This window comes from Amborella trichopoda, chromosome 5 (genome assembly GCF_054954075.1).
Source record: "Amborella trichopoda isolate Santa Cruz 75 chromosome 5, AtrichopodaSantaCruz75HAP2 v2.0, whole genome shotgun sequence".
Taxonomy (NCBI): domain Eukaryota; kingdom Viridiplantae; phylum Streptophyta; class Magnoliopsida; order Amborellales; family Amborellaceae; genus Amborella; species Amborella trichopoda.
In genome coordinates, this window is record NC_142340.1 from 41,412,918 (window position 1) to 41,437,872 (window position 24,955).

Below are 24,955 nucleotides of genomic sequence, written 5' to 3' on the forward strand. Positions count from 1 at the left end.
CATCAATAAATGAAGAAAAAAAAATATGTGAAAGTTGCATTTATGGAAAATTACATAAATTACCATTGTCAGGATCATCTTGAAGAGCTAAAGCTCCATTGGAATTAGTTCATGCTGATATTTGTGGATCAACTCAAATAGAAGCCTTTAATAAAAAAAGGTATTTTTCTCTTAATTGTGGATGACTACAGCTGGATTATGGGGGTATATTTCTTGGCCAAAAAATCAGAAGCATTTTCAGTTGTTACTCAGTTTAAACTGGTGTAGAAAAACAAAGTGGTTTTCCATTAAAAGCTTTGAAGACAGATAGAGGACGAGAATTCACATCAATAAAATTTTGAAATTTTTGCAAAAAGAATGAAATTAGAAGAGAATTGACAGCAACATACACTCCACAACAAAATGGAGTAGTAGAAAGAAGAAATAGGACAATTGTTGAAATGGCCCGAAGTATGTTAATGGGTAAGCATCTTCCCAATAAATTTTGGACCGAAGCGGTTTATACTGCTATTTATATTCTTAATAGGTCTCCTACTAAATATCTTCAAAATAAAACACCTTTTGAGGCCTTGTATAAAAGAAAACCAAATGTAAGTTATTTCAAGGTATTTGGCTGTATTGCGTATGGCAAAAGAACTTCCCAAAATATAGAAAAATTTGATGAAAAAGGCGAAAAATATATCTTTATTGGATATAGTGAAGTTTCAAAAGCATATCGCATTTTCAATCCAAAAACAAATAAATTGGTAATTTCTACAGATGTTGTATTTGATGAGAAAAGGGAATGGAAATGGGAAGAAAGATCTGGCCAATAACAAATAGCAATATTAAAAAAAGAAGGAAATACTCCACAAGAAAGTGCAGGTTACTTCGCATTTAGCCAATCATATATACGATCATGGGTGGGATCCCAGTGTTTGAGATTCCCGATTCCGCAAGCAAGAGATTCACGAGACCCTACAGAAAGGCCATCATATAAGTTGCTATAATCCAAATTGTAGCAATAAGCGACATTAAGTGGCGATGGCATTGGTGGTAGCAGTAGTTGTGATTGTCGTGGTCATGGGGGCTCTAGTGGTGGCAATCGTGGCGACAGTGGTAGCAGCCTTAGTAATAGAGAGTCGCTAACCTGCGGATCAGCTGCTTTAACAACTTCATCGGGTTGGGGTTTGAAACCAAGCATCCATCCTACTAAATGAACGACCTAAAAACCATATAGAAATAAATAAAATAGACGAATGCAACTGCGGAAGAAAAATCTATTGAATGCTTGGGATCTGAGAGTTTCCACTGTATCTAATGATCCAAAAAGAATATGGCACCTTGAAAGATAGAGTACTCGAAATTTCTCATACCGCTAAGTAGTCACTCTATAAATCTCTCGTAAATCATAGTAATTTTTATGAATGAAATGATGGTTTATCCTCTGTAGACGTAGGCACTATTGTTGAACTACGTATATTCTTTGATGATCTCGTTCTTTCTCTCTCTTTTTTATATATTTTCTAACTAGTTAAGTGCATGATCCTAATAAGATCCAATTTTTTGGGATTTTTGTTTATGTGTCTAAAAAAATTCTTAAATCCTAAGAAATGGCATTATAGACATCCATTTTCTTTTCAAATCTATTAAGACACCAAGCGCACATGTCCGCTTTAGTGCATGCAAGGCATGTGTAGTTGTGCACGTCATTCTAATGTGCATATGTTTTGTTTTGATTTCAGTATTTCACAGTTTGAATAATCGCTCAGCAAGGAACTGGGCTTGGGTTTGAGTGTTTATCAGTTGACTTCAAACATTGCTATATCTCAAGTTCGATTCTTACCACTGAAATACTCAATAATAATAATAATAATAAAAATTTGCCAAACAAACTCTAGACTTGCAGAGAGGGTTGGGACCCAACTTAGCGTCGCATAAAAGAGAAGACTCGCTTTCCCTTATCTATGAACATGCTTTGAAGGTTCGTTTTACAACTCTCCCAATCCAACCAAGTTGATTTATCTCCAGACTTTGTGGATCGTAGATCCGATTCAATGGTTTAAAACCATAGTTATTCCAAATAAACGTTGGGGTTCAAGTGTGAGCACTAGTTACAATGAATCTAACCACCAAAAACAACTTTCTTGAGGATGGATTTGAATCCAAAATTTTGCAGGTCTATTATCTAACCCACTACGATCATGAACATGAAAACAATAAATACATAAGTAAATTTTGAACTCTAAATGTGGTCTATTTTGTATTGTTTTAGACTATTCTTTTTAACTCGTCTGAAGTCAACTGATCAATGTTTTTGGGGCTCCAATTTCTTGGATCTGACGCACAAATGAATTAATAGTGTGAACTCATGAGTTATCCGATTCACCAAATACTTTTCTTTCAAAACATACTATGATCCATAAGACCATTGAAAATCTTAAATCGCAAGCGTAATCACAATGCCAGATACAACCAATGGATAGATATCCACTGGAGCCACAATGAGATATCATGCGATGACCAAGCAGGCAGTCCATTTCTCTCTCCATCACCACCCATTCATCCATTGGACAGTCCTAGACGCTCATGACCATATACTTCTATGGTCTTTGGATCATGGATTGGAATATATGTTTCCATTAACCTCAGTTAGTTTACGCGGGGTCTAATATAGACTTGATACCCTCTTGTTGACTTGTACAAAATAATGGAAGATGCTATACCAAACCCTCTAATGTTATTATATTTTATAACAAGAGAAATGTCATAGCAACCTCGTTGATGTGACTATTGATCATATTATAATAGTGACAGATCATTTTATGAAAAAAATACTTCCTCACCTAATACTCAGAGCAGTTTTATATCTTAAAAATGGGAGATGTAACTTCTTCGAACAAGCCACTAATCTCAATGAAATATTATATGCATATACTTAAAAATACATGGGAAAGCTTTCTATGTTTCCCCTACAACATAAGAATTCTATGTTCCCTTTATCCAATCGTTTATTTTTGAATGGAGGGCTAAGATTGCCCCAATCACAATGTCACGTCTCTACACTGTTTTATTTTTAATTTTTTTCTATAAACTGTTTTGACACCAAATTTTAGATGTCTATTCCTATATTAAACTCGCACTAACAAAAAATATAAAAATTAATATTTTCAATAAAATAAAATTACCAAAATACCCCTAAAAGTTTCAAGAGGTATTTTGGTCATTATTTTTATCAAAAAATTATTGTTAATATTTTTTATAGGTGCTCTCCATTGAGAAGATGGCACGTACCAAATTTCATATTCAAAAAAATTGTATTCGAAAAACTAAAAATAAAATACTTTGAGATGTCGGATCTAAGATCAAATAGTGAGTGGCTCTCTTGATAAAAAATGGACAGCCGGATGATATGGGAAACATAGAACTTCTATGTTGTAGGGGTAACATAGAAAGCTTTCCCAAAATAAAAATAAACAAAAACAATTATAGTTGACTAATATTCGATAGCGCAAATTTAATCTGGCCCGTTGGACATACAAAGTGAGGTATTCTAAGTGGTATACCTCATCTCTCTCTATCTCTCGATATATATATATATATATATATATATATATATATATATATATATATATATATATATATATATATATATATATATATATATATATATATATATATATATATGAGAGAGAAACTTTAATTAAAAGTTGGCCAATAATAACAAGAAAATGTCATACTGGTTGACTTGCTAGAGATAGATCATATTATAAAGAACGATATTGCAAGATTATATGCTCTTGCGGAGCACACCATACACTAACTCCCTTGATTAAATCCTTGATGTATTGTCAGGATCTCAGTCTTTGGAGTAGGAACCTCCTCAACTTAAGAACCAACTCCAACGGTTAAATAAATGAACAAGTAAATAAATATATGCGTGGAAAAATAACCTAGTTAGACTGGAAAGAGGTCTTGTAAGTGAAAATCCTATTTTTATTCAAAATATTCATGGAAGGAAAATGTTATCAAATTAGAGAGCACTTCAAAAATTTCATTATAATAGATTATTTTGATGCCCAAATATCCTCAAATTGATCATCTCGACATCAAGATGCATGGACATGAGAAAAAAATGGATTTCAAGTTTTGGGAATAGTGCATCATGTAATGTAATTTTGGTATGTCAGTTTTTATGATTTTCAAATATTCATAGATCTTCTCAATCTACACTATTTTTAAACTTGAAATTTTATAATTAAAGATGAAAATATATTTAAAGGCTTTCACAAATATTTCCAGTATTGAAACCACATTTCTGGACACTATTTGAAGGTGAGTTTTAGTTTGATTGTTTAGAGCCTAGGCTCTATACAAATTGCACTGCTCACATAATACTTCTAATGAGGATCCCAAAACTTTAGATTAAAAAAAAAAAAAAAAAAAATCTTCTAAGTACATATTTTGTAAGAGGGAGCATGTACATAATGTGCTTCAGCAGGAGTACATTAAAGCCCACCGTATTATAAAAGGTTAAAAGGACTTTAAAATAGGAGGAGCCTTCAATGCAAGTTCCCATGCCTTACGAAAGTTTTCTTAATATATAAGAAGCACGGATAAGTTTGCTTGCATTGAGACTTCAATGGCTGCAAATTTCAGTCCAGATCTCAATTGCAATGGCTTCGGACCATGAGAAGCATTTGTGACTGTAAGCAATGGAGACCTTCGCAGCTTCTACATTGGCATTTTAGGTACATTTGTGGATAAATATTATGGATCTTCTGTTAATTTTGATTGGTTGTTCCTCTTTCTTTCAATTTGTTATTGCAAGGAGGCCTCCCTTCTTTGTGCAGCATAGCTAATGGCGGGAAGTTCAAGTTAGCCTCTTTTGAGAGACCATGTTAACCCTCTCTTATTTAGAGAGAATAAGAAGTTTGAAGTTGAACAAAAAGAGATTAAAGCTCCTTTAATATATACTGTGGAGTAAAAAGGGTATTTAATGCCCACTTTTATTTAACTTTTTACTTTAAGTTGATTTCAAGTCTTGGAAATAGTGCATGTTGTAATATTGTCTAGACTGTCAATTTTCTAGTGCTCATAGATTTGTTAGATTTAAACTATTTTTGAATTTTTGAATTTTATGATTAGAGACGAAAATACGTTTTCAAGCCATCACAAAGATTTATGATACTGAAACAATATGTTTTGGCACTATTTGAAGGTGCACTTCCCCTGGATTGATTAGGTCCTCGGACTTGTACAAACCACACCATGCATTTGTTGGTTATTATGACCTGCTTATAACAAAGTAGGTAGTCTTATTGTATATTCTTTGCCTTTATTAACACTCATGTCTACTCCTAACTCAACTTCATATCTAATTTGTGTCCCTACTTTGTCTTTTTTCTGATTCGAGAGAGAACCATGTCAGATGAAGAACAAGACTCCTTTGCTTTGAAGTATACCGGTGTAAGTTCAATCTTTTGATTTATTTTCTCCATGAAAATTCAAAACCATTATTGCGGTCTCTTATAGAAGTTCTCAAAAAATTATTTGAAGCTCCAAAACATTCTTGACCTCAACCTTTACATCAAATAAAATTTAGGCCATCCATTTGAAAGGTTGATAGGTCAGATGGTTCGAGGTTTTCTTGAGCTTCATATCTAATGAAATTTGGAGCAGATTGATTTTTGAGAGGGTTCCCATGTACCTCAAAAGTGGGTATTGATGTTTAGAAAAAGCACCAGATCTAGTGTTCATGAGGAAACTGTTATTTACGTGCGGAAAAAGTTTATTTAAAGCATCAACCATAGTATAGATATAAGCTGCACCTCAAAACCCCATTGGAAAAGTTGTTTCGGTGCTAGAAAGACCTTAAATTGATCATCTATATGTCTCAATATAAAAAGCGATTGCGAGTCTATAAAATAGTACATGTTATCTATACTGTTTATTTTCAAGTATTTATAGATTTTTTCGATCCATACTATTTTTGGAGCTTTGAATTTTATAATTAGGGATTAAAACAGATTTTTAGACTATTGTAGAGAGATTTCCAGCACCATTATTCCATCTCCTGCTTCTTGCCAAAATTGCAAAATTTGGATGGATCAACACTTTAATTATTTATGGTTGGCAATTTTATATATATATATATATATATATATATATATATATATATATATATATATATATATATATGGGAAAAGTTTATATAGAGACGAGGCTCTCAACAATCAAATTTCAGCCTACCTCAAAACTAGAAGAGGTTGTTTTGATGCCCAAATATCATCAAATTGATCATCTCGACATCATGATGCATGAATATGAGAAACAAATGGATTTCAAATTTTTGAAATAATGTATTTTGTAACACATTTTTGGACCGTCAATTTTTAAGATTTTAAAGTTTTCATAGATCTATCGATCTACACTATTTTTGAAGGTTTAAACGTTTTAAATAAAGATGAAAATATATTTTAAGGCTATCAAAAATATTTTTCAGTATTGAAACTACATTTCTCAACACTATTATATATGTGTGTGTGTGTGTGTGTGTGGAAGATACTACAAAACACCTAAAGGTGAAAATGAACAGTGATTTCACCTACCCTTATCACCATCCAAACTCCATCGTACGGTCACAATTGTTCAGTAGTATTTCAATTTTAATTTTTTGTTTAGTAAAATAGCCCCGTAAAATTTCAAGGGTATTTGGTCAATTTATGTTTTGCGTAATAGTTTTTTCATATTTTTATTAAGTGCGCTCCAAATTTCAAGTAATTCAGATTTTTTAAAAAAATTAAAAATTGAAATAATACCGGACACTGTATCCGTGCGATGAAGTTTGGATGATGATGAGAGTAGGCGAAATCATTGTTCATTGGGAAGAGTTTTCCTACATATATATATATATATATATATATATATATATATATATATATATATATATATATATATATATATATATATATATATATATATAAGGGTGAGCCTATGGGCTCATATGATAGTGTAAGCCCAACGACTCATATTGAATCCGGGCCGATCTGACGGTTAGGACTGTATATCGGTAATATAATTTCAATATTTTTTATATAAATCCAAATAAAATAAAATTTTGAGCATAAAATATTCTCATCAAGACGCACCTAATAAAAATATTAAAAAAAATAATTCATATAAAATATATTGACCAAAATGCCCCCATAACTTTTCAAGGGTATTTTGGTCAATTTAATTTATGCGAATTATCTTTTTTTTATTTTTATTAGATTCTACTATTTTTCTATTCTTGAAGAATAGACCTTTCAAATTTCAAGTATATTAGATTTATAGAAATAAAATTAAAATTCACGTATGAAATACAATTGCGATCATTGGATCGGTTCAGATTCAATCTAGGACATTGGGTTTACATTGTTCCATGAGCGCATAGGCTCACAGGGCCTTATATATATATATATATATATATATATATATATATATATATATATATATATATATATATATATATATATATATATATATATATCGATGGGGTTTGTCTAGAGTTAACAACCCTTCAAAATATAAAGGTTAAAGTTAGAAAGGGTTGTGATGGGCGTCTATATCAAAAAAATAAATATTTTTTGTTTAAAAAAGTATTTTAATAGGTAACTTAACTATTAGCAAGGGTAAATTTGAAATTTTTACAAAAGTACAATGGCATTTTGAAAGTTAGTGTTCTGAAATTTTATTTGTAGAGTGCTTTTATCTTTTAGTAAAAATTTCAACTTGCCATTTATGGAGATGAAGAAAGTACCTTTTGTCTTGTACTAATATTTACAAAATTACCCTTACTTAATGATGAAGATATAATAAAAAATAACTGTTTTTTAGAAAATAGACTACAAAATTAATAAATACACATTTTACAACTCTCTCTATCTTTAACCTTTGTAATTTGAAGTGAAATCTTTATATGGAGTTGAGACTCTAAACAATCAAATTAGAGCCTACCTCAAAAATTTCACTAGAAGAGGTTATTTTATCACCTAAATATCCTCAAATTGATTATCTCGCTATCAAGATGCATTGAAATAAGAAGAAAATAGATTTCAAGTTTTGGAAATGGTATATTTTGTAATACATTTTTGGACCGTTAATTTTAAAGATTTTCAAGTCTCATAGATATGTCGATCTATACTATTTTTTAAGCTTTAAACTTTGTAAATACAGATGGAAATATATTTTAAGGCTATCACAAAGATTCCCAATATTGAAATCACATTTCTCGATACTATTTGAAGGTAGGCTCTAATTTGATTATCTAGAGCCTAGGCTCTTTCTCTCTCTCTCTCTCTCTCTCTCTCTCTCTCTCTCTCTCTCTCTCTCTCTCGTGTGTGTATATATATATAAAGAGAGAGAGAGAGAGAGAGAGAGAGAGAGAGAGGGGAAAAGCCTTAAAAACACATATAGGCAAACTGCTATAGTATTTCGGCCCCCGTCACCAACATCCTATGTCTGTGACAGTTTTGCCTAAAAATCGCCACAGACTTATGAAAGCTATGGCCGTCTTTATATATTTTTTGCATCAAATTTGTTTGAAAAAAATCCCGCCATGAACATGTTATATCCGTGATGGACCACCACAGACATGTTATATCTGTGACAGTCTTTAATTCACGTCGTCCAAAAGAATCGGATGGCGCCGAGCCTACAAGCGAAAATACTATTCATTTTTGCCCATAGGCGTTTTGTAGTCTCTTATATATATATATATATATATATATATATATATATATATATATATATATATATATATATATATATATATATATATATATATATATATATATATGAGAACTCTTCCCAACATCTGTAGGCAAAAATGAATAATGATTTTGCCTACCCTCATCACCATCCAAACTTCATCGCATGATCATAGTTGTCTAGTAGTGTTTTATTTTTCATTTGTTTTCTACACATCCAAATTACTTGAAATTTGGAGTGTGTGTACATCTTAGTGAGGTTCAGCTATAAAATATATAAAAAAAATGTTTTGAAAAATATAAATTGACCAAAATACCCCCAAAAATTTATGGGGGTATTTTGGTCAATTTATATCTTGCGAATTATTCTTTTCATATTTTTATTAGGTGTGTCTCACTAATATATACATATATTCCAAATTTCAAATCATTCTGACTAGTAAAAAAAATGAAAATTGATTTACTACCAGATAATTGTGACAATGTGATAAAGTTAGGATGGTGATGAGGGTAGACGAAATCACTATTCATTTTTTCCTATACAAGTTTTTTAGTATCTTCCATATATATATATATATATATATATATATGTTAGGCTGACATGCCACGATACATAGGCTCCTAATTGATTGAAGCAAATGATAGCCTTCATTTCTAATATGCAAGTTATGGGCTTTGTTGTTAAGAAACCTAACAAGAAAAGTCAGTAACAAGAGAAGATAAACCATGTCTAACAACCAAACATAAAGCTCACAGATTAAAAAAAAAGATATTCAAGAACATCAAGATTTATTTGTGGATGGCTAGACAAATTTTGTTCCATCATGTCACTATATAACGGCCATACCCTCAGTTTGTGATGTAGTATAAAATTACCGGTGACTAACACCAGGAAAAAATAACCATGTTTTAAAAAAATAATAAAACTCATGAAGGAAATCACAAGAGGAAAAAGCAAAACGTACGGATACGAATATTCCAGTATGGGCCCACAAGTAAAAGGAAAAACACAAAACACCCATAAAAGTTTCTCTTTTACTCTACATGATCTCAAAGATCACTTGTTCATTCATAAAAATTCAAATCTCCATTACATAGTGTGTGTCTTTTCCTTTAATACATTTAAAACGCCATCTCACGTGAGAGAAAAAGATAATTGCGAATATAAAAAACCAAAAATGATATCTAACCAGAATAAATCTATCTCTAGATTCTTTCCATATTCTTCAATCCAACTTTTGAAAAAATCGCTACAGCTCCCTACTTCATCCTTCTACCTACGTGACCCATTATTTTCCTTAGTTTTAATTTAAATTAAACTAATCCGTATTTATCCATTTTCTTTCTAAAATAAAAGATAACTACCATAACACCCAAGTGATACCTTAATAAAACCATCAACCTATTTTACAGTACTGACGTTTTTATCATAGCTCTTAAAAGATATATGCAAATGATTCTATCTAAAAAGATAAAGTCTATTTCTAAGATTAACAAAAATGTAGATTTCCTAGAAAATAAGTGATGACCAACTCTTTCGAAAGAAGAAGATTTGGTCTTAAAAAATACAGACTTAATTTTCTTAAGTAAAACATACTTCCTAAAATTAGACTTTATCAAACTAAACCAAAAATCCTATTTTTAATAATTAGCCCAATAAATAAAAACAAGAATTCTACCCAAATTCTAAAAATAAAATTAAGATTATTGTGGGTTGTGGGCTGTAAAATTAAAATTAACATACATGCTGGATATGTGGGTGGTTAGGTGCCTCGATCTAGCCCTCCTGGTCGTTTCGACCTGGTGGCGTGGCGCCGGGTTCGAGATGGACCCGAGACCTGAGATTGTTATATGGAGAACCGTGAGAAGAAAGCATGGGCAGAAATATCAACCGATGAGAGAGTAATTAGGGTCGCAAGGTAGGACTCACCTCGCATGGGTCCGTGACGCGCTCGGGCTGGCTCGCATTGGCACCCTCTTAGATCACGAAGAATACCCCCCTGGCCTGTGGCCTGTTTGGAATCGTCTCCCTTGACCTATTTTTCTTCTTACCTGCAAAATACATACACACATTAGAGTACAGACAAGTGGGTCTGAAGACCTCCCCTTGTCACAGGGTGAACACTAACGTGCATGTGTACTCAAAGAGAAATGAAAGGAACAATGTAGGAGGGACCATGTCAATTCGATAGCCTTACGACATCTCCTTGGCGAAGGACTTTTACTAAGATCCTACGGTGAGGATAGAAAGAAAAAGGGGTGAGATGCAAGAAATGCAGAGAAAAGGAGGAAGGGTTTGAAGGCTAGTATGTCTTCCAACTAGTTCTTCAAAGAAAATTGGGGCAGAGGTTGGTTTGGATTGCACCCAACTCCTCAGAGGCAAAGAATAGAGATTTTCGTGAACAGAGGGAGAAGAAAATGAATGACAGAACTAGTGAAGCTCATCTTGTCTCTTGCTGAACCTTCGAAGAATGGAGTCGCTTGATCCGACGTCTAGGTTCATGTAGTGACAGGACTAGCACGACAATTGTTCTGGTGTGGTAGCTAGGCAGGCACAGTGACAAGACCGGCACAACAGCTTAACTACTCAACAAACAGACGAACGTGATGATTAATCTCGCATAGTGGCAAGTCTTGCGCGGCAGTTAGACAGGCACGGTAACAAGTCTAGCACAACAGCTAAACTGGTCGACAACAAGACTGACGCGATGATTGTCCTACCATAGTGACTAGCCTGGCGCGGCAGCTAGACGGGCACGGTAACTAGTCCGGCACAACTGTTAAACTGCTCGACGTCAGGGCTAGCACATCAGTGCAAGGCTCAACTAGCACTCTGGTCAAACAAGACAGAGGAGAAAAGAGAGAGAGGAAATCGTGCCCAACAGTGTGTGCTATCGTGCGCGGCAGAAAATGGGAAAGGAAAATAATCACGCTCGGCAGTTTTCGTAAGGAGAGGGAGAAGAAAATGAATGATAGAAGTAGTGAAGGTCAGCTTAGCTCTCGCATAACCTTCGAAGAATGGAGTTGTTTGACCAAAAGGCTAGGTGCACGTAGTGACAAGACTAGCGCGACAATTGATCTGACGTGGTAGCTCGACGGGCACGGTGACTAGACCGGCACAACGGCTAAACTACTCAACGACCAGACGAACGAGGTGACTAATCTAGCAAAGTGGCGGGTCTTGTTCGGCAGCTAGACGGGCACGGTAACAAGTCCGACACAACGGCTAAACTACTTGACAACAAGACTGGCACGACGACTATCCTAGCACGGTGACTAGCCTGGCGCAGCAGCTAGACGGGCATGGTATGTCATGACCCCACGCTCGACCGCCCAACCTTTACTGACGGAGGGTGACCAAGTGCATATGTCACTTAGGTAGGAGTAGACTCAACACCTCGTCTTTGGTAATCAAGCAAACTAAGAAAAGTTGATGCTCACAAGTCTAAGATTTAAAACTTAACAATTTCATGCATAAGAAAAGATGTTTCAGTACATTACAACCCGAAAGCAGTACAATAGAGTCAGAGCTCCAACGCCCAAAGTTACATAGTTCTAAGAAAATAATACAAATAGGGCTGAGAGTCCAGCTACCTACAAGATCTAAAAATCCTTCTCAGAGTGGCCGCTTTGATCTCTAGCTACAACCCGCACACCCAAATCTGAACCTGTCAATTTCCGTCGACGAAGGAGGAAAAGAATGGAATGAGCTTTGAGCCTCAGTAAGCAGATCTAGTGTTATACACTGTTAACAAGTTTACCCATATGCAATAAACAATTTACTAAATCATAATCAGTGGTAGTCCAGTGGTCATGCACATTGGTCATTGGATATCCAAGCGACAGTGCATCAATTATAGACAATATCATGCAGTCATTACAACTATAGAAAATCACTGTCACAATTCATTCATTTGACATTCACTCCCTGGTTCACCTACTTCTGCTAGTAGAAGCCTTATCCATCAGGCTAAGCCAATCCCGTTGCTTAGGATTTCTACCATCCTACAGGAGGGAGGGTAACAACAAGTGGGGTAATCCGCTTCGTAATACCCTCAACTCACACACACGATCCCCAGCGCGCATTGGGGGTTCGATAGGCCTTTGCCTTGCAAGGTATCAATCAATCACATATCTCAACTCATAAATCTCAAGGAGTGACCCTCCTTCCTCCCTTAACCCGTTCCTATCATTGTTCATGTTAGGGGATATGCCAACATTACTCTCTCAGTCTCTTAATCTCCACTACCGACGGGCGTCCCATCACGTAGTGGCCAGTCTCACATAGATAAAACAGAATAGTACGCACTACCAATGGGTGTTCCATTGCGTAGTAGTTATCATTAAGGCGTCTTCTCATACTCAAGCATTGAATTCATTCTTGCCAATTCAATGCTTTATAACAGATAAATCACATTTTCATTATAAAAATATGACATTTAGCGCAAAGCACCCCTCATATAAGCTATCACAGAGTACTTACACATGGATTTCCTTAACGGCATTTTTGACACTTACCAAGAAGTTATCACATTTTTATTGCACTTATCAGTTTTAACATACCACATTGCTGCGGAGCATCATTCACCTAGCCGTATGGCATAGGTCTAACAATTACCCAATGACATTCATACTTATCATTTATCAAAGAAACTTTCAATTAATAGCCAAATGAGAAAATTCCATACTCCATTTATCAAGGAGATTGGACATCATTTATCAGGTCAAAGGTTTGGTCCCAAACATCCGTAGTTGTTGGAAAACAGTGTGCGGTGACATGCCCATGCATTTTGGGGCATAACTCAAAATTTACAAGGAATTTCGAAAATCTCAAAGCAGGTAAATTTGAGCTCATTCACATACCTTTTCAACAGGTTAATTTAAGGGAAATTGGAAGCCATTTGCTAGGGTAAAGGCGTGGCCCAAAACATATCACAGTAGCTGGAATTTTCAATGACTGTCAACAGTGACATGTCTCACACTCTAGGCCATATCATTCGATCTATGCAACATTTTAACATGTCATGAGAAGCAAACATAAAGTAGGCACATATGTATTTTATTCAAGACCGATTAGGCCTAATCAGGCGCCGTTTGGTCAGCAAAAAGACTCCAAGCAAAAGCCCTCTCAGTTGCTGGAAAATTTCCTTTCCACAATATTAATATGCTACCACCATGATACACACTATTTTACAAGTCAAGCGAGCAAGTTTGGCAAGGAGAGTACTTTTATAATTTTCCAAGTTCGTTGACAATGGATGAATACTCATTTTCTTTTGCTATGCATTCTACATTCCCGTATTTTAATCTACCATTTTTCCTCATTCTTCATACTCCATCACTCCATGGAAGCCTTAAGGGTGGCACAACACAAAATAACCTTACCTATGGTCATTACTCTCCGAAGCCGCCACACGCAGGTCACCTCTTTCTCCTATCGACAGTCTCCCAACGGTAGTAGCCCAAGACACACGGACGACACTATCATTTGCCCTCAGTGCCGGGCGTGAGCTTTCGTCTCTTCCGACTTCCTTATCTCTCTGCTGCCACGATTGATCAGGCTCAATTGAATTGTGGCCTTTACATCATCCCCCTCTTAAAAAAGGATTTTGTCCCTAAAATCATTAATCAAAGAGGTGGGGGTATTTTTCCCTAATTTCATCCTCCCGTTCTCACTTTGATTCTTCTCTTGTGTGATATTGCCATTGCACCCGTATCCGGAGAATCTCTTTATTGCGCAACCTGCGCTCTTCGGTTCAATATCATAATTGGTTGTTCAATGTAGGTTAGGTCTTCCCTGAGTGGGATTGGCGTGTATTTCAACATATGGGACGAGTTAGGTCGATACTTCAATGGAAGACATTATGGATATTGGCCAATTCAGGTGGCAGGGCAAGATGGTACGCCATGTTCCCAACTCTTTCCAAAATTTCGAGAGGCCCAATATACCGTGGGCTCAACTTTCCCTTCTTGCCAAATCTCGTAATACCCTTGTTCGGTGATATCTTCTGAAAGACCCGATCACCTACTTCAAATTTGAGGTCTTTCCTACATTTATCGGTATAACTCTTTTGGAAACTTCGGTTGTCTTGAGTTGCTCTCTAATTAAGGAAATATTCTTAGAAGTTATCCTGATTATTTCGGGCCCCAGTAACTTCCTCTTGCCCACCTCAACCTAGCAGATAGGCGATCTACACTTCTTCCCATATAGGGCTTCATATGGTGCCAACTGAATGTTGTCTTGGAAGATATTGTTGTTGGCAAACTCTATCAGGGGCAGATGATCCTCCCAACTTCCTGTAAAATCAGTGACACACACCCTTAGCATAACTTCCCGTGTTTGAATGGTTCTTTCTGATTGGCCATTTGTTTAGGGATGAAAGGCGGTGCGGAAGGAAAGTTCGATCCCCAAAGCTGATTATAGGCTCGACCAAAATCTAAAAGTGAACCTGGGGTCCTTGTCTGACATAATGCTGATAGGAATCCCATGAAGTTTCACAATTTCTCCGATGTACAGCTGAGCCAACTTGTCCAATATATAGGTAGTGTGAACCGGTAAGAAGTGGGTAGGCTTAGTCAGTCAATCTACCACGACCCAGATACTATCATGCCCTGCACTGGATCTCGACAACCCGGAGACAAAGTCCATTGCAATGTGTTCCCATTTCCATTCTGGTATGGGCAGGGGTTGTAACACTCCAGCAGATTTTTGATGTTCGGCCTTCACCTGCTGACATGTTAGACATCTAGCTACAAACTGCGTCACGTCTCGCTTCATGTTGTTCCACCAGAAGGCTCTTTTTAAATCCTAATATATCTTTGTTCCCTCGGGGTGTATTGTGTAGCGAGAGTGGTGTGCTTCCTTCAGAATGGCCCTTTTTGCACTTTCGTCATCGATAATACATATTCGGACCATAAATCTTAACATTCCATCACTGCCTATGGAGAAGTCCTCTCTTCCTCCTATCTTCAGTTCTTCAAAGATTGTCATTAGTTGGGGATCTTGTTTCTGAGCTGTTCGAACTCGTTGGAAGAGTTGGGGCTCCACCCTAAGACATGACAATCTTTCACTCTCTTCACCGAGGGGTTGAGATGGGTGCCACTCCACCACATCCTCCAACAACTTCATTTCTCGCACCATCAATTGTGCTATTGAGACTATGGTTTTTTGACTTAAGGCTTCAGGTATTATATTAGTCTTACCTTGATGGTATTCGATTGTGCAATCATAGTCATTCAATAGATCAATCCATCTTTTTTACCTCATGTTCAACTCTTTCAAGGAAAACAGGTACTTGAGGCTCTTGTGGTCCGTGAACACCTTAAACTGAGCTCCATAAACGTAGTGTCTCCAGATTTTTAGTGCAAATACTACTGTTGCGAGTTCCAAATCGTAAGTGGGATAGTTCTGCTCATACGACTTTAATTGCTTGAAGGCATAAGCAATAACCTTGCCTCTCTGCACTAGTACACTCCCGAGACCTTTATGGGATGCATCAGTATAAATCATGAAATCTTCATTTTCCTTGGGAAATGTCAGGATTGGGGCGATGGTCAGTCTCTTCTTAAGTTCATGGAAACTTTTCTCACAATCTTCTGACCATATGAACTTTACGTTCTTTTGGGTCAGCCGAGTTAGGGGAAGTGCTATCTTCGACAATCCCTCTACAAAGTGCTTGTAGTATCCGGCTAGCCCTAGGAAACTACGAACCTCGGACACATTTATGGCTTCCACCTTGGAGGGGTCGACCGTGATCCCATCCTTGAAAATAATGTGACCCAAGAAGGTTACGCTAGGAAGCCAAAACTCACTCTTACTTAATTTGGCATACAACCTTTTTGACTTTAAAGTTTGCAAAACAGATCTTAGATGTTGCTCATGTAACTCCCAGCTTTTTGAGTATACCAAAATATCATCAATAAAGACCACCACAAAGTCATCTAGAAAAGGACGGAACACTCTATTCATCAAATCCATGAATGCAACAAGGGAATTGGTTAATCCGAATGACATCACAAGGAACTCATAATAACCTTATCAAGTTCTAAAGGCCGTTTTCGGGATGTTGCCTTTCTTCACCCTTAGTTGGTGATACCCTGAGCAGAGATCGATCTCTGAAAACACCTGGCCCCCCTGGAGCTGCCCAAAGAGGTCATCAATTTTATACTTATTCCTTACCGTTACTTGGTTCAACTGCCTATAATCAATGCATAGCCTAAGGGACCCATCTTTCTTCTTCACAAACAGGATGAGTACACCTCAAGGTGACACACTGGGTCGGATAAACCCCTTATCTAACAATTCTTTCAACTGCTTTTTTAATTCGTTCAACTCTGTCGGGGCCATCCTATACTGGGCTTTAGAGATGGGAACCATGCCTGGGAGTACCTTTATTTTAAGCAATTTCCTTTGTTGGAGGCAGAGAGGGTAACTCTTTTGGGAATACCTTAGGGTAGTCCCTAACAACTGGTATTTCCTCTAGCTGGGCCTGAACACCCCTATTCTCTACTACATAAGCAAGATACCCTTCACAATTCTTGGTTAGGAGGTGGGTTAACCGAAGGGTGGAAATAAGGTGTAGAGAGGAAATATCTCTGGTGCCCTCAAAGTGCAGTACTACATGATCATGACAATTAAAGGTTACCGTCTTTTCGTGTTAATTGACGGTGGCATGATTGGTGTACAACCAATCCATGCCCGGGATAGCATCAAAGTCTTGAATATCTAAGAGGATCAAATCCACAGGTAGGTTACACCCATCAATTTTAACCCCACAATGTCTAAATGCCCTATCAGTTTCTAGAGAATTCCCCATAGGTGTGCTTACTACCAAAGTATAATTGAGACGTACAGGAACAACATTTAAATGAAAAGCAAAATGGGGTGCAACAAATGAATGAGAAGAACAGGGGTCAATTAAGGCTTTGTCTCTAGCACCGCAGATAGAGTGCGTAACTCTAATCACTGAGGGAGAGGTCTTGGCTTCTTGTTCGGTGAGAAAAAACACTCGTCCTTGTGTCTTCGGTAGGTCCACGGTCTTTGCCACGGGGCAATTCTTAACTCAATGACTGAGCTTGGCACACTTTAGGCACACGTTTCGCTTCCTGTAGCATTCGACGTCAGTGTGGTTATCTTTTCCACAATGAGAGCATATCGAGCATCGATCACTTTCCATGTTGCTTGGGTGGTTCTTCTGGGCTTTCTGATTAAGCTGGTAAGGCTTTCCTCTAATATCATTTTTTAGAAATTATCGAGGCTTCTTTCCAAACCTTCCCGATAGCACAGCCTTCATCTTTCCTTCCTTTCTCAATCTATGATCCTCGCAGTCCCTTTCCATCCTTAAGGCGAAATCCACCAATTGGGTGTAGGATTTCAGGTTGGCCGACATCACTCTCCCTCTAATATCTGGTCGAAGGTTCCTCTTGAAGTTAGTCGCCTTTCACGCGTCGGTGTTAATAATGTGGGGCGCGTACCTAGAGAGCTCTGCAAATCTGGCGGCATACTGCTCCACTATCATACCCCCTTGTTGGAGTTCAATAAACTCTAGTTCCTTTCTCTCCTTGACAGAGTCGAGAAATTGCTTCTCATCGAAGGCTATCAGGAAGTTTTCCCATGTGGTCTAGGTCCCCGACTCTCCCCAAGACTGCTTCACCCCGTTCCACCAGTGCTTGGCTTATCCTTCCAGCATGAAGGTTCCTAACCTAACCTTTTGCTCACTCGAACAGTGCAGCACCTCTAGGATCTTTTCTATCTGTCTTTTCCACCTCTCAGCCTTCTACTCCTCCTTGCCCCAAAGGGTTGGCGGCGCCAACTTCCTAAATCTCTCTAAAACCATCATTCCGTTCCAAGGTAGGGGGTATACTGGGCGAGCATCGACTCCTTCATCATCTGGGTCATAGCCCCCAGAGTCCTATAGAATTCACCGAGTGCCTAGGTGTTCGCGTTGCTAGAACTAGCATTTTGGGTACGAGCTCTCGACATCTTCAACCTAACCACAAGAGCACCCAATCACTTGTCTACCCCAAAGCAATTCTAAAGACTCCCCTCCTAACTCCCTAGGCTAAAGACCCTATCTTGGCTGCTTTGATACCATACTATCACAACCCCAGCCCCGACTGCCTAGCCTTTACTGACGGAGGGCGACCGAGCGTGGGTTCATGATCCCAATGTAGCATATGTCACTCAGGTAGGAGTAGACTCAATGGCTTGTCCTCAGTAATCAAGAAAACCAAGAAAAGTTGATGGTCACAAGTCTAAGATTTAAAACTTAACAATTTCATTCATAAGTAAAGATGATTCATTACATTACAACCCAAAAGTAGTACAATAGAGTTCAAGGCTCTAGAGCCTAAAGTTACATAGTTCCAAGAAAATAGTACAAATAGGGTTGAGAGTCCAGCTACATACAAGATCTAAAAATCATTCTCAGTGTGGCTGGTTTGATCTTTAGCTGCAACCCGCACACCCAACTCTGAACTTGTCACTTTCCAGCTACAAAGGAGGAAAAAGAATGAAATGAGCTTTAAAGCTCAGTAAGAAGATCTAGTGTTATACTCTGGTAACAAGTTTACCCATATACAATAAACAATTTACTAAATCATGATCAGTGAAGGTGCAGTGGTCATGCATATTGGTCATTGGATCAGTATGTCGATTATAAGCCAGATATCCAAGCGACAGTACATCAATTACAGACAATATCATGCAGTCATTGCAACTATAGGAAATCACAGTCACAATTCATTCATTTCATATTCACTCCCTGGTTCACCTAGTTCTGCTAGTAAAAGCCCTATCCATCAGCCCAAGCCACTACCATTGCTTAGGACTTCTACCATCCTATAGGAGGGAAGGTTATGACAAGTGGGGTAATCCATTTCGTAATACCCTCAACTCACACACACTATCCCCAGCGCGCATTAGGGGATCGATAGGCCCTTACCTTGCAAGGCATCAATCAATCACATATCTCTTCTCATAAATCTCAGGGAGCGACCCTCTTTCCTCCCCTAACCCGTTCCTATTATTGTTCGTGTTAAGGGATATGCCGACATTACTCTCTTAGTGTCTCAATCTCAACTACCGACGGGTGTCCCATTACGTAGTGGTCAGTCTCACTTCGATGTAACAGAACAATACCTACTACCAATGGGTGTCCTATTGCGTAGTGGTTATCATTAAGGCCTCTTCTCATGCACGAGCATTCAATTCATTCTTGCCAATTTAATGCTTTATAACAGATAAATCACATTTTCTATATAATAACATGACATTTAGCAACCCCAAATATAGGATATCATAGAGTATTTACACATGGATGTCCTTAACGACATTTTGACACTTACCATGAAACTTTCAACATGAAGTTATCATAGTTTTATTGCAGTTATCACTTTTCACATAGCACATTGCTACGGAGCAGAATTCACCTAACCGCATGGCATAGGTATAACAATTACCCTATGACATTCACACTTATCATTTATCAAGGAAAATTTAATGTTTCAATTGATAGCCAAATGAGAAAATTCCATACTCCATTTATCAAGGAGATTGGACCTCATTTATCAGGTCAAATGTTTCATTCCAAACATGCATAGTTGCTGGAAAACACTGAGCGGTGACAAGCCCACATATTTTTAGGCATAACTCAAAATTTAAAGGAAATTTCGAAAATCTCAAAGCATGTAAATTTGATCTCCATCACTCTATGGAAGCCTTAAAGGAAGCACAACACAAAATCCACTTACCTATGGTCACGACACTCCGAAAGCTCCACGCGCAGGTCACCTCTTGCTCCTATCGACAGTCTCCCAACGACAGTAGAACTAGGCTCACACTAAGCTCTAGAGAGAGAAAGTTTGAGGGACGGGGAAAGGGAGGCAAAACAACGCTGAGGGTGGGGAGATGCACGATTTATAGGCGTGTGGGTTAGTGGGATCCACTGTGGCTGACATCGCGAGGTGGTTGAGAAAAGAGTTGCGGCTGGCATCACTCACGCTGGGTTGACACCGCTGACGGTTACACACTTGACCGATCGCGCTCGGCGTTACTCCAAATGGCAACGTTCCTGACTGCAACACACTCTCGCCGCGATGCTCCAGACGGTGATACACTCTCACTGCGATGCTCTAGACGGCGATACACTCTCGCGGCGATGCTCCAGACGGTGATACACCCTCATGGCGATGCTCCAGATGGCGATAACTCAAGTCGATGCACGGCATCACAACATCTCAGCATTTCCTCTCTTCACACTCGACGTTACGTCTCACACCTTTCATGCACGGCTTTAGCCTGGGCGGCGTTACCCCAACATCGATGTTAACGCTTCTCCGCTCTCTCTCCAATTCTCAGTCAGCGCTACTTCACATCGTGCACGACACTACCCCCTTACGCTCTCGGCGATGCCTTCATTCGTGTGTGGCGTTAGTCTGACCTACGCACGGTGTTAACCCCTATACCTGCGGTAATGCCCTGGCTTGCACGCAGCGTTGCCTTCATGTTACATGGACGACACTAGGCCAAAACGCACGAACGGTGCTATCCTTCCCCCTCAGCGCCAGGTATATGCTTTCGTCTCTTCCGACTTCCTTCTCTCTCTTTTATCGCAAGTGATCAGGCTCAATTGAATTGTGGCCCTTACATGGTAACTAGTCCAGCACAATGGCTAAACTGCTTGACATCAAGGCTAGTACAACAGTGCACTCACCAGCCCTCTGGTCAAACAAGCAAAAGGAGAAAAGAGAGAGAGGAAATCGTGCCCATTAGTTTGTGCTACCGTACAAGGCAGAAAGTGGGAAAGGAAAAGAATCATGCTCTGCAGTGTTCGCTGCTGTGCACAATAGTCAGAGAGAAATAGGGGAGAATCACGCACAACGTTTGCTATGTCGTGCGCAACAGATAGAGGAGGAAAAGATTGTCACGCTCGGCATTTGCACTGCCATGCGCAATGGACATGGAGAGATGAGATCGTCATGCTCGACAGTATGCATTGTTGCGTGGGCCAGACTGAGGAAAAGAAGAAGATAACACACGGCATTTACACTACCGTGCGTGATGGACAGAGAGAGCAGACATTGCCACGCTCGACAATATGTACTGTCGCGCACAACTATCTGAGAAAAAGCGGTACATCACGCCCAACATTTACAATGTCGTGCGTGATGAATAGAGACAGAAGAGAACGTCACGCTCGACAGTATGCGCTGCCGCGTGCAACAGACTGAGAAAGACGAGAACATGAGATGACATAGAAACAGATAGAGAAATAAGGAGAAGAGAAAGGAAAGGAAACAAGAAAGAGAGAAAAAGGAAAAGAGAATCAAGAAAAGGAAAGAAGAAAAGAAGAGAAAAGGAAAGAAGAAAAGAGAGAGAAAGAAGGGAGAAAAAGAAGAGAGGGAAAGAAGAAAGAGAGATAAAAAGAGAAAGAAGAGAGAGAAATAAGAGAGATAAATTTGAGAGAGAAAGAAGAGAGAGAAAGAACAGAGAAAAAGAGAGAGAATAGAGAGATAGAAGAGAGAGAAAGAGTTTACCTTACGCTTGAGGGTACCACCAAAAGTATTCTCTTTCCTCTCTCTCTTTCTCTTTAAGACATGACCCAAAATCTTAAGAAAAAAGTAGATTTTTTATTGATGAAACTTGAATCCTTTACATGAAGTGCATGCTTATTTATATAGAAGTGGGGCCCAAAGGTGGGTGTACAATCAAAATTTGAACTAATTGTAAAAAATTAGGCATTAAGATAATTAAAGAAAATCTAAGAAAATGGGAAAAATGATTATTTTGCCCCTGTACCAACAATTCATGAAATTCCAATTGAGTCCTCACTGTGTCAAAGAACTCTTGGGATCTTCCCGGATTGGTTCGGGGTCTTTCTGATCTCCATTTGGCCGAAAGATAATTCTTTCCTTGATCGGCTCGGGAAGACGGACGTTTTGATACCACTTTCGAGCCACGGATTGGGTCTTTGGGCCACGATCACGAACTGCGAAAATAACGAGAAACATGCGAGCTTTGTTTAAAGACTACGTGCATTTCTTGGTATTTTTCGATGATTTATTCGCTGAATATTGACGAGAAAGTTGTTGTGAGCATTTGGAGACGAACGTGGCTTGATTTAGTGCCCGAACGACCATTTTCTATTTTTGATCTTTTGGCTGGAATTTGGTTTTCGGTGGTCAGAAAGTGCAGAAACTTCATACTTGTTTCACGTAAAATCTGACCGTCCATCACATGTGACGTTCAGCTATGATGAAGCCTCGAACCTTGTGCTCGTAGTGGGTATGATTTCGAGTCGATTCGACGTGCGAGCATCATGTTGTGGCCACTTGAGCGAGGTGTGCTCTTGCTGTAAAACCTGCAACCTTGTCTTGAATCGCGATTGTCTCTCGTGAATTGAGCCCAAAACCCATGAACACAGTTTCTATTAATGGAAACTGGTTTACTAAGGGTGCACGGTAATAGCATGTGACCTACCCATTTCTGGTAATTTGGTTATAACTTTGTTCTAGGAATGTCTGATCAAGACAAAACATGGTCCCTAAGGGTTTTCGGACGTTTCAGATCTAATGGCGGTGGTCACATAGTCATTTGACGCTCCAGCGATAGTGTTGTAGTTATAAGGTCCATTTCAGGGCGATTGAGGTTAATTTTTTCAAAACTGTTTTTGCGTCTGCACTGCCTTAAACTCATCGGATTGTGACAAAAATTGGTAGGTATTCTTAGGAGACCTTTATCAAAATTCTTGATCCTTCTTGGTCCATTCTAGGACTGTTGGAAATTTCTTTTCTGGATTAGAGCTTATTATCCTACGGCTTCTCTTTATTGTATATCAGGGATACAAGGTGATGAAATTTTCCCTCAAACAGCTTGCCCCACCGAATGTTGTGTTTCAAGAGAATCAAGAAGGACAACATTCAAAAAATTACCCTTCGGCTTTATTATTCTTTTTTTTCTTCTGGTCACAAAATCATACAAACGCCGAAGGAATATTCGCCTAACGTTGTAACCAAGTTGCTCAGATGCCTGGATGCATTTGTCACAGATCCATTCATGGAGACTTAGGGGGAGAAGAGACATTGAGGGATGATTTTAAAGTCCACACCCAATTGGATGGTTTGGCGACATCGTTGGCATCTACACCAGATTTTGCGAGATGGCTGATATGACAGTTTCTTGCCTGTTAGGGATGATTTTAAAGTCTACACCTTGTTGGACATTTTGGTGGTGGTAGAATCAGTGAGGGATAACTTCAAAGTCTACACCCTATTGGATGTCTTGGCAGTGTTGTCGGTCGTCATACTAGATTTGCAGGGTGCCTGACATGACAATTTCTTCCCTGTGAGAGATGATTTTAAAGTCTACACCATGTTGGATGTTTTGACAGCGTTTTTGGCAGCCATATCAGGTTTTCTTTGACAAGCAGAGTACCTTTGAGGTCCCATCCTGCCAAGTCCAGTCGAGGCCTTTTTGTCTGCCAGTCACGAACATTTTTGTCTGGTCAGGGAGGGGTTTTGGCTAGGTGGCCTTGAAAGGGATCTACCCTAGTTGTTGTGGCCAGGTGTTGACCTGATTTAACAGTTTCTTGCCTGGTGAATGATCTTGTTTTTGGGTCCCGATAATAGGGTATTCTGCTACCGAGGATTTTTCATGAAATACTGGCCGAAGCTGCCTATGAAGACGAATGCTTCATCAACCTATTTTATTGATCCGCGTGCCCTTTGTGGGTTTTCACTTGGTCTGGGGAAGTAGTGTCGTAAAGATGGTTTTCACCAACCTCCTTTTTATTAGGCTCTTTTGCCCATGACTTGACAGCCATGTTTGCCCCCTTTTTCTTTTTTTTTTTAATTTCTACGAAACACTTTTACTCATGGCTTTGTGACCATGCCCATCCTTCATTTTTACTCATGACTTTCCCTTTTCAGGTTTACACCATACTGGTTTTTTTTCTTTCTTTTTGTGTGGGGGCGTGTTTAAGGTCATGCCTCTGGGACCTAAGCAAAGCAGTTTAACGTCATGTGGCCAGGACATGTGTTACAATTTAAGGTCATGCAACTGGACCATGATGGTCTATGGAGGTCAAGGAATGAGTATCGTGGTGGATCGGCTCATTTGGTGGAGATGGCGCGAGACTGTGTATGGATGATGGATGGTGTTTGAATGGAAGGTGGATAATTGGTGACCCACTAACTGACGGCGAGTATGGATGATGGAGTGGCTC

General features: G+C 38.5%; 1 long non-coding RNA gene across 2 annotated transcripts in view; it reads left to right on the top strand.

Annotated features, from left to right (window-relative positions):
- The first annotated feature begins 4,560 nt into the window (after positions 1-4,560).
- The window catches only part of LOC148782105 (uncharacterized), a 43,442-nt gene continuing 23,047 nt past the window's right edge, over positions 4,561-24,955 (top strand). Inside the window, exons 1-4 of one of the 2 annotated variants that reach the window (XR_016055417.1) lie at positions 4,561-4,730; positions 5,201-5,287; positions 5,396-5,448; positions 10,500-12,325. This is a non-coding gene — a long non-coding RNA (uncharacterized LOC148782105). Of the gene's footprint in view, positions 4,731-5,200; positions 5,288-5,395; positions 5,449-10,499; positions 12,326-24,955 lie in introns of those variants that run through there. The other variant, XR_016055416.1, reaches the window with a different exon arrangement.